Here is a 17,681-nt window from a genome sequence, read left to right on the forward strand (position 1 = left end):
CTAATTTAGCCAACCTCACAACCTCCACCCTACACTTAAGCTGTTTACAATCATATATAGTCCCAATCAGACATCAGATGAGTTCAATGAGCTACATTCAATCCTGATGCATTACTTATGCAAATATTCAAGTCGCAAAACCTCTGCATTGCCTTATTCATCCCCAACTCAGATCTCTTAAAGACATTAGACACCTGTGACCTCTGCAGTCTTTCAACATGTTAACAGCCCAGTGCTGGTCTGATTTTAATTGTTCCACCATTGGCAGCCATACAGTCAGCTGAATGGGTGCTAGCCTCTGGAAAGGCCTCATTAAATTGCTCTAACTCTATTTTCTCTTTTAAGATAATCATTCAATCTACCACTTCCACTGCTAATAGCTCATGGTGTGGCTTGATATCAAACTTTGTTTGGTAACATTCCTTTGAAGTACCTTGGTGTTTTAATGAGTTAAAGGCAAGTGATTGTTGCAACACTTATTAATAAGCTACAACATCAATCCATTGTGGGGAAGATCCTTTTAACTGAAAATTCATGGGTGCTAGTTATGTTGGTGGATGTATTGCTGTGCCAGAGTGCTACAGGCAGTTCCAGAACCTACATGAATTCCAGGAACAAGCTCAGGAATGCTTAGCATGATTCCAACTTTCCAGTGATGGGTATGTTCCATCAGCAGATTTTTTTTTTGGGGGGGGGGGGGGGAAAGGAAGAAACAGTACCAGAAACCTAGTAGGTATACAGATCACCACATGGTCTCTTGTGGTACAGTAACAATATCTCTAACTCTGGACTAGGAGGCCTGGATTCAAGTCCCACTTGCTCTAGAAGTTTCACAACATGTCCAAACAAGTTGATCAGAACATCTCTGAACTTCACTATGTCTCACTTTTTCTTCATACTTCCAGGCCTTCCAATTTGCACACCACTTAAAATCACTGAGTCACTAGGTCCAAAGTTTGATGGATCGGGTGTTGACCATTTGAAGAAGGTCCTCCTCTCAGGTGCATGGTGTATAGGCCCCAGCAACAGCAGATTCCAATATTATCTTCTAATTAGGGCTGCCTCTTTCTCCCAGCCTGCTGGACCCAGCCAGAGTCCTACTATAAGTCCAAACATTGGGCACATTACCTTGGAGGTCAGGAAGCAATCTCTGGACTCCTCTGCAAATAGCTTCAACAACAGTTAGGAGATCTCCCAGTTTAGGCAGAAGTCTGCTCCTCTGCAGGCAATTAAGAAATCCTATGTATTGTGCTTTTTCTCTTCTCCCCCCGCCACCACCACACCCCCGCCCCCACAACCCCACCCCAAACCCCCAGAGAAGTTTTCCAAAAATAGCTTGCTCATTCAGATCACAATGGCAACATGAAGAGAAACTCTCTTACACAGTGTTATTAAGATTTGAAAAGAACTGGCCAAATCTGCGCTGGAAACCACTTCAATGATGGTTTTCAAATGAGAACGGGATAAGCAGCTGGACAACAAAGGGTTGCAGAGCTACTTCAAAAAGGGCAAAGTTGGTCTGGCTGAAAAGCTTTCGGTAAAGATACAGCACAAACACAACAGGCAAAATAGTCTACTTCTGTGCTGTGAGTAATGATTTTATAAAATTTACATTACAATAACCTCAGCTGACTAACTTTGGAACAAGCTGTTCAACCAGTTGTGATATGGTTCCAGCACCAGTGAGACTTGAACCCAGGTGTAGGGATTCTGCAACAGTCTCACTAGAGTCCTCCTGAGCTAATTGTTCTTCCTTCCATCTTGATGTTACTAGTTCTACCAATTTGAATTACATTTACATTAAGCAAACATGAGAGCAAAAATAGCCTTTTAATAGGCTTCTTTCATATATTGACCTGAATCTCACTAAATGTCCTTTTGTCCATTTCAACAAGGGTCACTAAACAAGATGGATTCAGCAGCCTGCCTGAATTGCCACACTATATGGTTTAAAAATGACAATTCCAGCATTCTAAAGAGAGGGAATTGAGTTTTCAAGTGTGTACCACTACTAAAAATTACAGATATTTCCTCCAACAAAACAGTCCAAAGACTTAAGTCTTTGTTGCCTGCTTCAACATCATGTTCTTACTACCAAATCCATTCTCCACTTACCAGCTCTAATCCTCTCTCAGGCAGCTCTCCCAGGCTGAGCCAGACCATGGGTAATCTTGATAACATATCAGACACCAAGATAAGCATGTATCTAGATATCTGTCTCATTACTAGGACTGTCTTTTTCTACCTCTGCTCTATTCCCATCATAACACTTGCCTCAAAGTTTGGAGCTGGATGAATACAGCAGGCCAAGCAACATCTCAGGAGCACAAAAGCTGATGTTTCGGGCCTAAACCCTTCAGAGAGCTCTCTGATGAAGGGTCTAGGCCTGAAACGTCAGCTTTTGTGCTCCTGAGATGCTGCTTGGCCTGCTGTGTTTATCCAGCTCCAAACTTTGTAATCTTGGATTCTCCAGCATCTGCAGTTCCCATTATCTCTGATAACACTTGCCTCGGCCTGCTTGCTGCCTTGCCCCTTATCTCATGCCTTAGTTTCCTCCAAATTTGCCTATTCTAACACACTCCTCACCAAGTTTCCACATCCTACTTTGTCTAAACTTAAACGTTCAAAACTCTGCACCCTCTAGCTTTACTCACACCAAGTCCCATTCACCCATAAATCCAAATGCTCATTAATCTACATTAGTTCCCAATCAAGAATCACCGAGTTGAAAATTCTTGTTATTCTTTTCATTTCCATACATGGTTATGAACCTCCCTATCTCAACTCCTCTCATCTCACAGACATCCAAAATTTCTACGTTCATCTAATTTGCCTTCTTCAACATCACTGATTTTAATCACTTCACCTTTTGGTGAATGTTCAGTTGCCTTGGCCCTAGGCTCTTGAATTCCCTTTCCAAATTTCTCTACACTCCTTCCTCTTTTAAAATCCTCCTTGAAACCCATCACTTCATCCAAGCTTTTGGCCTTCTGCCCCAATACTGCATTATGTATTTCAGCATTCAATTTTATGTCAAAGTTCTTCTGAAGCACCTTTGGGTGTGTTGTAGTGAGAGTGAGAGTGAGAGTGAGAGTGAGAGTGAGAGTGAGAGTGAGAGTGAGAGTGAGAGTGAGAGTGAGAGTGAGAGTCTTAGCAATATGGTACTTTGTATCTCCACCCAGTAGGAGAATGGGTAACTTGCAAAACAGTATTAAATTTATTGGTAAAAGTCAAAATACATTTTAGTACTAGTCAGACTTGATTTACCCCCCAATAATACATTGCCTGAAAGCTCTAAGTAGTTGGGCAAACAATCTTAATTCAGAAATCTGTGAACTATAGGTTTATAAAGGGAGATTGTGTAGTTGAAAAAGAGTTAAAAATCAAATGCTTATGACAATGTCAACAGACCAAAACTGAATTCAAGTGACACCATTAACCTTGCATGAAAGAAATAGCACCATCATTGATGTGTTTTGTTATGTGTGAATCATGAAAACATGCAGCTCTACTGCATCGTACTGCCCTGCTGAGGAGGTCATTTTCTTTAAAAATACATGCAATTCCATTTTCAACTATCAAGTAAAATTGGGAATTAGTCAGTCATTCTTCCTAGGGCCGAGAAATTGGAAACAGAAATGCAATCAGCCATTTACCTATCAGAATCTATCAGCTACAATTAATGCACAATGATGAAGTCCTATAATGACAAGAAAAAAAAATTTAAAAAGGAAATGTTAGAAACATCTGGTAACTGATAGGGTTTAACTATATACTTAATATTTTAGGTACCAGTTCTTTTGGAAAAATTTTGATGGACAAAAATGAGAATTTCTTCATCACTGGTATACTTGAAAGAAAAGTGGAAATTCATTTAACTGCAGACTCAAACAATTCATGTTTTCAACACTTTTGTTTTTATCCTATTTATGACAGAGGCACAACTAGCATTGAGGCAACTATTTCTGCTAAACAACTGTTTATATTTGCAGTCAAATCAATCTATTGCACATTTTCACCATTATTTAATAATCCTGCCATTTCAATTCAAAAACTAAACCCCACTTACAGGCCTTTTACAATTTTTAGTTAGCTTTAATTGTATAGATTAAATCACTCACCTGGTTATGACACTCATAACCCAGTTTTTCCCTTCCAACCCAAAAATATTTTGAATTAAATACAACTACAAATGTCAGTACTCATCTGGGTCATGTAACCTTTTAAATACAGTGGGACCACCAGGAATATTGGTCTTTTGATGGATATCCATTAAGCGATGAATTATTCTAGGAATGGAACATGACAAGATTGATGTAGAAATAAGGCATGCAGGGTGTCATGCGGCAGGGTATATAGATATTGATTGAGGGAGTTTGATTAAATATGGAAGAGATCTCACTAGGCTTCTTAGCAAGAAACCCTTCAAAAAGCCCAACACAACTGAAGTTTTGTTTAAAAACATAAAAGTCAGATTGATATTCTACAGTTTAGAGATATTTATTCATACACTTTGTGTTCATGGTATATAGCGGGGAAAAAAAAACGCTTTTCACTTGTGTGGCATATCTGAATGTCAATCTAGAGACAAACTATACCAAATTAAACCATTTATTCATCCTCTCCTGCTCACTAAATTTTATTTAATATTACTATTCTTCAAATTGTAATATAATAGTTTTGAAAAAAATCTGGCCTGTAGAACAATTATGATTCCAAATTCTAATCAACAAGCATGAAGTGCTAACTCTATAAAAAAATTTTTTGAATATTTTCCGAAAGATACAGTATTTCTAAAAGCATTCTCTCCAAAGGGTATATCAACCCTTGTTTGGCTCAGTAACTGATTATAAAAGAAGAAATATAGAATGCAGTTAGAGTAAGTGCATAAAAATAATGCTTTGACCATTACAGTTTAAAAAAATTGCACCACAAATATGATTTCACCCTACATTTTGACAACACTTGTTTTAGTCAAGTCCTTCAATTACACCTGACAATATTACAGCACTCTGTGATGGCTAATGTACTACAGAACCACAAGGATATACATATAAACATCTCACTTCATTAAAATGACTTTTAGCTTGATCTTTATCCTTGTCCTGAGAGCAACATTTCTTCTAATTATATGCAGTTTTTTTTAACTTGGCAAAGTTTAGAAGTAAAAAGAACAATGAAGTGCAAAGGATAGTAATCAAAAAGTAGAATTAGTGGTGAGAAGAAACTAAAAGATAAAGTGTGCTGGGTATGGTACAGAACATTAATACAATATGATGTCAGCCTTGAAGGAAAGGAATCATGACTGTTTCCTTGCAGTTTGGAATGAAGCAGAGGGAGGGTAAAAGACAACAATGCAAGTTACTTTACATCTAGTCATTTGGTACTACAGAATTCCAGTACTGATAAAACAATCTCTTTGAAGCTTCATGTACTCCTCAGAACACATATGCTTGGTATGTAGGCTGCATGTCTCAAAGACCTGTAGATCATATCAAATAAAGTATCCCTCTAGTTGTTTGCAACAAGCACAGTGCTGACACATCAAACCAGCCCCACTTGTGAAATTCACAGAAGAGCATCCAGCATCTGATATGATTCTGCAACTAAAAATATGCTCTAATGTGAAGAATTATTCTAACAACCAATTTTGGATTGTCAGTCAAGCTCAGTGTTACATACTTGTATGTACTGGAAGTGACATGTATTAATATACAGAACCCAGTCTTCTGCAGGCAGAAAGAACATGTAGAAGCACTGCATCTGTTTCACCTTAACAAAATAGGTGACAGCCAGTTCATTTCTCAAGCCATGCCCTGATCAGGGTTGTATTGCCTGGTTTAAAATTTAAAGCCTGGCAGTTAATGGCCAATCATTATTAAAAACAAGATCTAAAACAAAACCAGAAACTGCCAAAGATTTCTGGAGAATCTCAGGTCTGGCAGCATCTGGACAGAGAAAACAATTGTTTTGGGTTCAGAAACCATTCTTCAGACACAGGACTTGAAATGTTAACTCCATTTTCTCTTCAGATGTGCCAGATCTGCTGAGATTCTCCAGAAATTTTTGTTTTTGATCATTAATTGATGCATTGCCAACAGCAACACCTCTACCATTCAGATTCCACTTGCTAAACAATTAGGCATGCTCTTCTAATGCAGTCTCAGCCCTGGCTTTATCAGGAAATACAGACATGTTCATTATTACAACATGAAGATATGTGGGTACATTAAAAGACCAGGTAATTCTGCCATTGACAAGTGACCTTAATCAACCTGTTCAGAGGTGCTGTTATACATCTCTGGAGGAGGTGGGGCTTGAAGCAAGGTCTTCTGGTCCAGATATAAGGATACTTCCAAAGTACAATCTGAGTCCTGGCTAATCTTTCTACCATTGACTTTCTATTTCTTTTGTACATATCACACACATCTGAACTGTTTTGCCCACCACCAAATCAGTGGTAGTTTACATCTGTTAACCATCAGCAATAAATCACTCACATTTCCAATTGTTCAATTTACATAGAGCCGTTTAAGGACAATGCTATAACACCGGGGAAGGGGGAGGAGGGAAAGGAGGGAGAAAGAGCTAAATTGAAATGGAGTTGGAAGGGCTGACATCCGACTTCAGAATATTTGCAACACCAGTGTATCCTTGAACACCAACTCAGCAAGATGTTAAACATTGCTCTTATAGCACAATGATTGCATGCCTCCTACTTTAGTTTGAGTAAAGCACGGCACATGACCAAGAAATGAGACACATTCACATTGAAACAAAGCAAATTACCTACAGTCAGGAAATGGATGGGAAATCTGCCATGTAGTCTATGACTGTTAAGATGTTCTTTTGTGGCAACAAAAACTAGCAGGTTTGCCTGTCTATCAAAGGTCATTCTTTTTTCTTTCATGGCACACTGAAAAGAACTGAAGAAATAAAAGGACAGTCTCAACAGGTTAACAAGTGGAACTAATATAATTACAATATTGGAGTTATAGAGGCGTAGGCATGGAATCAGATCATTCGGTCCAACTTGTCTATGTCAACTAGATGTCCCAAATAAATCTAGTCCCATTTGCCCCATATCCCACTAAATCCTTCCTATTCACAGACCCATCCAGATGCCTTTTATATGTTGCAAATTTACCAACCTCCACCACTTCTTCTGGCAGTGCATTCCATACACACACCACCCTCTGCATGAAAAAGTTGCCCCTTAGGTCCCTTTTAAAATCTTTCCCCTCTCACCTTAAAACTATGCTCTCTAGTTTTGGTCTTCCCCAGCCTGGGAAAAAGGACCTTGTCTACATGGCTTGTAGTTGAGGAAAACTAAACTTGCTAAAAACTTAGTTATAATTATGATATAACAATCAAAATGTAAAAAAATGCTGGAAGGTTCAATAGGGTCAATTTTCTTGTTCATTATGCCTGAAAATACTTTTATTCCTGGGAATAAAAGTGACAAAGTGTGAATGAAGACCAGGGACCAGTGATAGCAGACATGAGTCATTACACCACAGAAAGAGGTCAAGTCTCACCAACTTTATGTTGCCTTGAGATTTACAAGTTTTTTTCTGAAGGTATCCAGACAAAATGTAGCTGCAATAATGTGACAAAGGGATGTTCCTTGGACTCATATCTTATTTACCAATGATTTTGTGGAATCGTGCAAAGATTACGAGTGCTGGACGAACAAAAACAACAGATCATATCAATTTATCTTCGTACTTTTATGTCAATAGCTGACTAACATTAGTCCAGCTTGAACAGATAAATAAGCTGTTCTTTTCAATGTCATATTTGCCAAACTTAAATCTATTTTCCAGACAATAGAAATGTTATTCTTATGTAATCTCAGAACTCAATGAATGAATGCTGTTAACTGTTGCCATCCCTACCTGTTAACATTAAGGTGTCAACAAGAAAGGGTACCGTGACACAGTTGTAATGTCCCGACCTCTGAACCAAGTGTCCCAGGTGGTGTGTCCTAATAGGCCAAATGGATCAGTTAAAATAACTATTCATGAGCCAATCATATTAACAACCTTCAGAAGACTGAGCCACCAAAAATCTGTCCTTGTACGTTTACAATATTGCCAATTTGTCAAAAAGCAGTCTGGGGAATAAAAGCCAACACGCTTTTCATGTTTTATTTGTTCATGTGACACGAACACAAGAGCTTTTTGTTTTAAATATAATTGCCAAAAAAGGCTTCAACATACAGAATACGTTCTGGCAATCTGCACATTTCCTTCTCTGCTCGACTCCACAAAGATTTTATAAAAGCTTCTTATTAATCAATGACACTCAGTTTTCTATACACTGATGAAAAAAAAACAGATAAAAGGTCGAAAGAATAAGTGGCTTGGGACTGATGGGTCCCATGGCTTTCCACCAGTAAGGTTCTCCTTACTTCATGTATGGACCTTAAAAAAAAAAATCGGCTAGAAAATAGAAATTGATTGCCATGCTTAAAATCAATAAATTACATCATTGTAGTGTACAAGGGCCAGGATGGTAGGAGTCAATTTTGATGGACTTTACGCTCATTAACTAGCAATGTTTGTGTCACTATGTTTTGTACACAAACGCACCAGATGCGAGAAATGAAACAAGCTTAATTAGAAGCACAGTTTAAAAGATATGATGCAGTAACCATGAGACAAATCTGGCTGTCCTGATGAAAGGTTATCGGCTTCAACTGTTAACTATTTTTCAACACAGATGCTGTTAAACTTCTCCCATTTTTTCCACAAATTGAATGCTGAAAGTGACATGGAAACCCTACCATGCAGCTAAGTGATAGCTTTTATAATGACACATTTAACACTGACAAAGTAAACTAAGATGTGACGCTGAGCCATACAAAACAGGATGATTCCAGTTCAAGCCCGGGTTGCTGCAGAGATAGCTATCAGGGAGGTGGCAGTCAGAATATATTTAATTGCATAATTTCTTTAGGAAGAAGAAAACAAGTGGAATTGTTTCTATCTGTTCAGAATCCAACAACCATTGCCAAACAATAGTCATTCTAAATTATCAGATGAGCACTGAGTCAGGTTATTTCACTGTCCATTGTCTCATGTTCTTATTAAACGCGTGGCCCAGCCTCGTGACAGAGGTGGGATCTGATTTCTTGGGCATTGAAATGGGGACTGAGAAAAGGGATAACAAGGTGTACAGCTAGATGAACACAACAGGCCAAGCAGCAGAGGAGCAGGAAAGCTGATGTTTTGGGTCTGGACCATTCTTCAAAAGTGGGGGAGGGGGGAGGGGATGGAAAATGGAAAATAGATAAAAGGAGCATATAGGTGGAGAGGAGACGGACTGGTTAATAAGGTGGGGATGGAGCCAGTAAAAGGTGAGTGTAGGTGGGGAGTTAGGATGGGGGTTGGTCAGTCAAAGGAAGACGGACAGGTCAAAGAGGCGGGGATGAGGCTGCTAGGGATTGAGGTGGGAGAAAGGATGGACAGGTCAGGGAGGCAGACATGATCTGGGCTTGTTTTGGGATGAGGTCAGGGAAGGGGAGATTTTGAAGCTTGAAGTCCGCATTGATACCATTGGGCCACAGCATTCCCAAGTGAAATATGAGGTGCTGTTCCTGCAATCTTCGGGTGGCATCGTTGTAGCACTGGAGGTAGCCCATGATGGACATGTTGTCCAAGGAGTGGGAGGTGGAGTTGAAGTGGTTTGCGACTGGGAGGTACAGTTGCTTGTTGTGAGCAGAGCGTAGGTGTTCCACTAAGCGGTCTCCAAGCCTCCACTTGGTTTCCCCGATGTACAGGAGCCGCATCGGGAACAGCAGATACAGTATACCACATTAGCAGTGATCTACCTGCATTTCATTCAATCTAGTCTACTATTCACTGTTCACAATGTGATCTCATCTACATTGGAGAGACGAAGTGCAGGCTAGGTGACTGCTTTGCAGAACACCCACATTCTCTCTACAAACAAAAAAAAACAAGCTTCCAGTTGCCTGCCACTTCAATACACCACACTGTTCCCACAATATTTCTGTCACAGCCCTGCTGCAATGGTCCAGCAAGACTGTGTAAACTCAATTAACAGCATCTCATTTTCCCCTTGTGGATCCTGCAGCCTCTAAGAATCAACATCAAGTTCAATAACTTTAGAACCTGATTCCATTCTTCCATGGTTGTTACCCACCCTCACACCCAGTCCTGATAATGACACGCTTTTAGCGCAGACTATCCACTTTCACCCGACAGTCATACAGCACGGAAATAGACCCTTTGGCTCAACTCATTCAAGCCAACCAGATATGTGGGGAGGCAATGGCCTAGTGGTATTATCGCTGGAGTGTCAATCTAGAGATCAAATAACATTCTGGGTTCAATCCTGCAGGGCAAATAGTGGAATTTGAATTCAAATGGAGGAAAAAAACAGAATTAAGAATCTAGTGATAACCATGAATCTGCTGATGGTCAGAAAAACCCGTCTGGTTCAATAGTGTTGTTTAGGGAAGGAACCTGCCATCCTTCCCTGGTCTGGCCTATGTGTGACACCAGACACACAAACGTGATTGACTCTCCACTGCCTCCGAGCAATCAGGCATGGGTAATAAGTGTTGCCTAAAAGTCTCGCCCTTATCTGTGAATGGGATTTTTTTTTAAAGAAGAAAATCCCATTTGCAAGCATTTGGTCCATATCCCTCTCAATGCTTCCTAATCATGTGGTTTGCCACACCATTCTTTGTTACCCTCACATCTCATTATCACTTGTACAGCTTTTTCTTCTTTTCTGGCCTGCTTTCCAAAAATCCTACCCCCTTCATCTCTCCACCGCGCCCCCACCACACGTCCACCTCTCCTACCAGTTTCTCCGAGTTCCTTTCGGTTCTGATGAAGTGTCACTGGACTTGAAACATTAACTCCACTTTCTTCCCAGACCTGAGTTTCTCCATCAATGTCTGTTTTCTTTACCCTCGATGCCTAGCTTGTTTGAGAAGACAGAATGCTGAATTTTAATCAGGTAACTTCGGCTGTCAACAATGCACTTAGTAACAATAATCACCCTTATGCCATTTTGTTACAGATCTGGCTCAAAAGGTAGAAGACAGGAGGTAATGGTGGACGGTTGCTTGGCAGACTGGAGGCCTGTGACTACTGGTGTGTCACAAGAGTCCGTGCTGGGTCCACTGCTTTTTGTCACATGCAAATCATTTAGATAAGTGAATATAAGAGGTATGGTTACTAAGTTTGCTGACGACACTAAAATTGGAGGTGTAGTAGGCAGTGAAGGTGGTTACCACACAGTACAACACAATCTTGATCTGATGGGCCAATGAGCTGAGGAGTGGCAAATGGAGTTTAATTTAGATAAATGTGAGGTGCTGCATTTTTGAAAGGCAAAGCAGGGTAAGACTTGTACACTTAACATTAAGGTCCCAAGGAGCATTGCTGAACAAAGAGAACATGGAGTGCAGGTTCATAGTTCCTTGAAAGTGGAGTCATGGATAGATAGGATAGTGAAGGTGTTTGGTATGCTTGCCTTTATTGGACAGTGCATTGAGTACAGGAGTTAGGTGGTCATGTTGCGAACGTACAGGACATCGGTTAGGTCACTTTTGGAATACTGTGTTCAATTCTGGTCTTCCTGCTATTGGGGCAAGTGGGACTAGATTGATTTTGGATATCTGGTCAGCATAGATAAATTGGACCAAATATTCTGCTTCCATACTGTACATCTGACTCTAAACTGCAACTTCTCACTGCACCACTTCTAAAAAGCACCAAGGATCACGTAATGGCACAAGTTGCTCTCAAATGGAGATGGGCTTCACATCTGATTCTGCCCTACATCTTGCCTTAGCCAACATTGCTCAGCCTCCCAATAAGACTCTGCCCATTGCATTTGGATTCTTTACAATTTGAAAAGAAAGGGATGATTAAATTATCATCTAGATTTATGCATTATGATCCCAGCTGATCTTGTTCCTAGACAAGTCAGATCTCAGAATGAAATCTGGCCAAATAGATTGTGTTTTGTTTTTAAAAGAGATTCAATGGTTGCATTTCAGCAACAGGCATTGTTGCAGATATTGTTTCAACAATAAAACAGATGTTTATTAAGCAAAAGAAATGAAGATAAAATAGAATATTCCAATACACTCACTTATGCACATATCCAAAGAGTTTCAAATCACAGTAAAAGTAAAATCTCACTAACTCCAAAATAAGCCTTTACAAGATTTAAAACAAAACACTATTTGTCAGTGCCCAGCAACATCACACATACATAGTAGCGTCCTTCTCTCTAACACCTCCATTAGGTTTAAGGTAACTGTGATTTTTAACTCCTGGACTGGAACATCTGGTAGGTTCAGAATAAAAGGTTGTTTCCTTTTAAGCTTAAAGCATACTAAGTCTAAAAATTTCTAACAGAAACCTTGAGGTGTAATTGTCTATCTTACTAGGTCATTAAATCCTAAACCAAACAAAAACATATCAGGCTGCCAAAGTAGCCCCCAAACTGGTTTAAAAGAAATCACCATGACTATACAAATACTTAACAGTTAGCTATTAACTTCAGACAAAAAATTCATACGTTACTTGCTCAATTCAAAATACAAACTCTCAATAAATGTTACGTATATGTAACATTCCAGATATCTGAACGATAGGAGTGATAGTGCACTGACATTGTCAACAGAGCAAACAGATGAGAAAAATATTGCACCAACTGTATTTTTACAACCATACATATTTCATAGATTAAACCCTTGTAAAAGGAATTGTGGAATAGAAGAGTAAGGAAAGGTTCAGACACACTTCTAGACTATTATACCAGGTTTATACAATTCTCACCATTCACTTCTGAAAGTGATGGCATTTCACTCATGAATCCAATAGGGAATTCACAAGGAACGTATTCACTTGGGAGAGTGGTTAGATTGGGGAATTTGGTACCATAAACAGTAATGGAGCATGATGCATGCATTTAAAGGAGAAACTAAATAAATAAAAAGATTAAATGATAGCTGGTCATTTGAGGAGAATTCAAAAGTGGTTCATGTGGGCCTGCATTGATGTATTTGGCTTTGTGGCCAGCTTCACTAACTTCTATATATTCATTAGGAATCTCAATTGTAGACATGTTTATACAGAGATAGGAATAAAAGTTAGAAATTCTTGATAGCAGGAGGCATCACGTTCTGCTTAACAACAAGGTTTGAAGGCACCTAAAACAACTTTGCTGCAATATTTATGCCAATTCACTTATACACTATTTTTGAGACAACCAAAGTCAACAAGGTCACTGAAAAAGACTGAAAAGATACAACTTCCTTTAAAAAGGTGTGCACCTACAGGAAAACTATTACAGTGACAACAATGGAGCAGAAACCTCCCAAAATTATAACAGGATTGGTGTGGAACAAAAACAGAAATTGCTGGAAAAACTAGCATTGTTTAGTGGTATCTGTGGAGACAAATCAGAGTAAGTGTTTCAGGACCAGTAACCCTTCTTCAGAATAGTTTACATGGGACTGGGACATGAACATTAGGGCTTTGGATGAACTTAAATTTTCTCAATAATGAGATTTTTGTATTGCACTAACATAGTTGTTGGGCTAATCCATGATAACGGAGGAAGTTTTTTTACAGCTGGTTGAATTACTGAAATGGGAACAAATAACGTCCATAACTGTGACTTCACTAGAACTGATACACTTCTAACCATGAACCTTGGTTTCAACTGGCACCTTTAGCAAATAAGGCAATTGCTTTAACTTCAAAACAGGTATACGCTTAAGTGTCAGAGATAATGGGAACTGCAGATGCTGGAGATTCCAAGATAATAAAATGTGAGGCTGGATGAACACAGCAGGCCAAGCAGCATCTCAGGAGCACAAAAGCTGACGTTTCGGGCCTAGACCCTTCATCAGAGAGGGGGATGGGGGGAGGGAACTGGAATAAATAGGGAGAGAGGGGGAGGCGGACCGAAGATGGAGAGTAAAGAAGATAGGTGGAGAGGGTGTAGGTGGGGAGGTAGGGAGGGGATAGGTCAGTCCAGGGAAGACGGACAGGTCAAGGAGGTGGGATGAGGTTAGTAGGTAGCTGGGGGTGCGGCTTGGGGTGGGAGGAAGGGATGGGTGAGAGGAAGAACCGGTTAGGGAGGCAGAGACAGGTTGGACTGGTTTTGGGATGCAGTGGGTGGGGGGGAAGAGCTGGGCTGGTTGTGTGGTGCAGTGGGGGGAGGGGATGAACTGGGCTGGTTGAGGGATGCAGTGGGGGAAGGGGAGATTTTGAAACTGGTGAAGTCCACATTGATACCATATGGCTGCAGGGTTCCCAGGCGGAATATGAGTTGCTGTTCCTGCAACCTTCGGGTGGCATCATTGTGGCAGTGCAGGAGGCCCATGATGGACATGTCATCAAGAGAATGGGAGGGGGAGTGGAAATGGTTTGCGACTGGGAGGTGCAGTTGTTTGTTGCGAACTGAGCGGAGGTGTTCTGCAAAGCGGTCCCCAAGCCTCCGCTTGGTTTCCCCAATGTAGAGAAAGCCGCACCGGGTACAGTGGATGCAGTATACCACATTGGCAGATGTGCAGGTGAACCTCTGCTTAATGTGGAATGTCATCTTGGGGCCTGGGATGGGGGTGAGGGAGGAGGTGTGGGGACAAGTGTAGCATTTCCTGCGGTTGCAGGGGAAGGTGCCGGGTGTGGTGGGGTTGGAGGGCAGTGTGGAGTGAACAAGGGAGTCACGGAGAGAGTGGTCTCTCCGGAAAGCAGACAGGGGTGGGGATGGAAAAATGTCTTGGGTGGTGGGGTCGGATTGTAAATGGCGGAAGTGTCGGAGGATAATGCGTTGTATCCGGAGGTTGGTAGGGTGGTGTGTGAGAACGAGGGGGATCCTCCTCATCCCACCTCCTTGACCTGTCCGTCTTCCCTGGACTGACCTATCCCCTCCCTACCTCCCCACCTACACCCTCTCCACCTATCTTCTTTACTCTCCATCTTCGGTCCGCCTCCCCCTCTCTCCCTATTTATTCCAGTTCCCTCCCCCCATCCCCCTCTCTGATGAAGGGTCTAGGCCCGAAACGTCAGCTTTTGTGCTCCTGAGATGCTGCTTGGCCTGCTGTGTTCATCCAGCCTCACATTTTATACGCTTAAGTGTTTCAGTTTTACATATTGAAACTGATTGACAGTCTGGATCACTTTTTACAGCACAAGGTCACTGCTAAAATCTCCTAGTAATTTTGCCGACATTTGTTAAATGCTGAAGAAAATTCTAAATTCAGAAGCATCGTCTCATTGTTTTTGTTTTGCTTTATGCTAATTCTGTATTGATACTATTTGACCAGTTTGGGAGAAATAGCATGGAGAACAAATGAAACTGATTTCTACAGATGCTGTGAGAATGAGCAGCCTGCAAAAAGTGATGTTTAATCCAAGTAAATCGGTCAGGGAATGCAAATGTTAAACTTGGAAATTTCCAAACAACACAAGCAGCGAAGTTTGAATTGAGGGGGCGCACCAACCAGGTGGAAACAAGTGTTCAGGGTGGTGCCTGCAAGCCAGGTACGCCATGTACTCACTAGGTTACATTGATATTGAAAAAAGATGCCAGCTCCGTTCAGAGATAGTGGGAACTGCAGATGGAGAATCTGAGATAACAAGGGGTAGAGCTGGATGAACACAGCAGGCCAAGCAGCAGAGGAGCAGGAAGGCTGCTTGGCCTGCTGTGTTCATCCAGCTCTACACCTTGTTATCTCAGATTCTCCAGCATCTGCAGTTCCCACTATCTCTGAACGGAGCTGGCATCTTTTTTCAATATCAATGTAACCTAGTGAGTACATGGCGTACCTGGCTTGCAGGGACCACCCTGACTGCTGCCCCCTTCAATTCAGACTTCACTCCCTGTGTTTGGAAATTTCCCAAGTTCAACATTTGCATTCCCCGACCGATTTACTTGGATTGAATATCACTTTGGCCGCTCGTTCTCACAGCATCTGTAGAAATCAGTTTCATTTGTTCTCTATGCTATTTCTCCCAAACTGGTTCAGAGCAGGCTGTGGCACTGGAAAGAAGTTTATACAAGAGATTAAATTCCCAGGGAAGAAGCAGCAACCTCCACCCAGAAAACTATTTCCGGATCTAACTCTCTTGGAAAGAGAGTGGACGGTGCAACAGAAGAGAACAAAACTGCAAACATCATCAAACAGGCCTCCGCTCAGGGAGACTACGGGGGGAGGGGTGGTATTAAAAAGTGAGAGCTTAGCGACGGCAGGAACTTCTTCCTGAGGCGTTCGGAGAGCGGGGTGGAGAGAATTCAGCCTTGCACAGAGGGGAGGAAAAACAAAATAAATAAAATACCGAGTAACATAGATCCGCGTGAAGTACTTACCACCGCTGGGGAATGGGCTGCCCCGACAGCCCGCGGTGACACGTCTCCTTTTCCCCACCACCGGGCCAGCCGCTTCCCGATGACCACTGCAGCTACCGACAGCCCGCCGAATAAATAGTGTCGAGCTCAGTGTTTTATTTTTGTCGCTGGGGTTGGGATAAAACGAGGAGGTTGGCTATGAAGCTCCACCTTCACCGACCTGTTCTCCCACCTCTGAGAGCTCGAGGCGCCTCTCTGGCCACTACCAAACTTTTCATCCTCCTTTTACAGGGCGTGTACTGCTCTCTCCATGATCCTATTAAACATCTTTTTTTTATATACGTTCCAAATAAAAGGCACAGATGGGAGGCCGATAAATGGTAAGCGATCTAGACGCCGTACTTATTATATTGCACCGAATAAAATGATTATTTGAAAAATAAAGCTGTCATTTGGGAACGAAGTGTTTAAGCGATGAAAGGGATTCGAATTACTAAATAATTAAAGTTGTAATAGCATTATACAGCTGCTGTGTAAAGACATTTGCAGGTACCAGTTCTGTACTAACATGTCCCTTAATTTTTCCCCTAACTTGATGGACCAAGACCTTTGCAGTTTTGTTTGTTGGTGGCGGTTATTCGTGTGCCTCGCGCGCCACCTAGTGACAGGTTTGTCACGGAGCTCCGCCCATTCGATCCATCCTCGCACCACAGGTGCTCGAGACCCACCTGAGGTCAGTCAGAAGTACATTGCTAAAACTATCCACAGGAACAAAATGTTTAAGGCCAATTTTTTTTTGTTTCATACATATTCGTTATTAGGAATGCAAGCCTCGCTTGGAAGGCCAACATTTGTTGCCCTTGAGATGGTGGTGGTGGTGATGAGTTGCCTTCTTGGCTTGTTGTCCATATGGTCTAAATCCACCCACAGAGGGGTTAATGGAAAGAGTTTCATGTTTTTTAATTATGTACTGACAAATATCTTCCAAGGCAAGGTTGGCAACAGGAACTTGCAAACAGTAGTAGTTCCCAAGATAACAAAGTGTGGAGCTGGATGAACACAGCAGGCCAAGCAGCATCTTAGGAGCACAAAAGCTGACGTTTTGGCCTCGACCCTTCATCAGAAAAGGGGGAGGGGGAGGGGGAGAGGGTGGATCAAAGATGGATAGAGGAGAAGATAGGTGGAGAGGAGACAGACAAGTTAAAGGGGCGGGGATGGAGCCTGTAGAGGTGAGTGTAGATGGGGAAGGGATAGGTCTGTTGTCATTGGCCTAGGTGTTAGAAGTGATAGATTTGAAAGCCACTGTTGGAAGACTTTGCAAGTTTACAAAA

The 17,681-nt window shown here is 41.5% G+C and overlaps 1 protein-coding gene across 3 annotated transcripts in view; it reads right to left on the reverse strand.

The window, feature by feature from the left end:
* LOC125464520 (rab effector Noc2-like) overlaps positions 1 to 16,625 on the reverse strand; it is a 201,205-nt gene extending 184,580 nt beyond the window's left edge. The window contains exon 1 of one of the 3 annotated variants that reach the window (XM_048556971.2): positions 16,372 to 16,625. The gene's annotated coding sequence lies outside the window, so the exon portion shown is untranslated. The remainder of the gene's footprint in view (positions 1 to 16,371) is intronic. The other 2 variants (XM_048556973.2, XM_048556970.2) reach the window with 2 other exon arrangements.
* Between the last annotated feature and the right edge of the window lie 1,056 nt (positions 16,626 to 17,681).

This window comes from Stegostoma tigrinum, chromosome 27, assembly GCF_030684315.1.
Source record: "Stegostoma tigrinum isolate sSteTig4 chromosome 27, sSteTig4.hap1, whole genome shotgun sequence".
Taxonomy (NCBI): domain Eukaryota; kingdom Metazoa; phylum Chordata; class Chondrichthyes; order Orectolobiformes; family Stegostomatidae; genus Stegostoma; species Stegostoma tigrinum.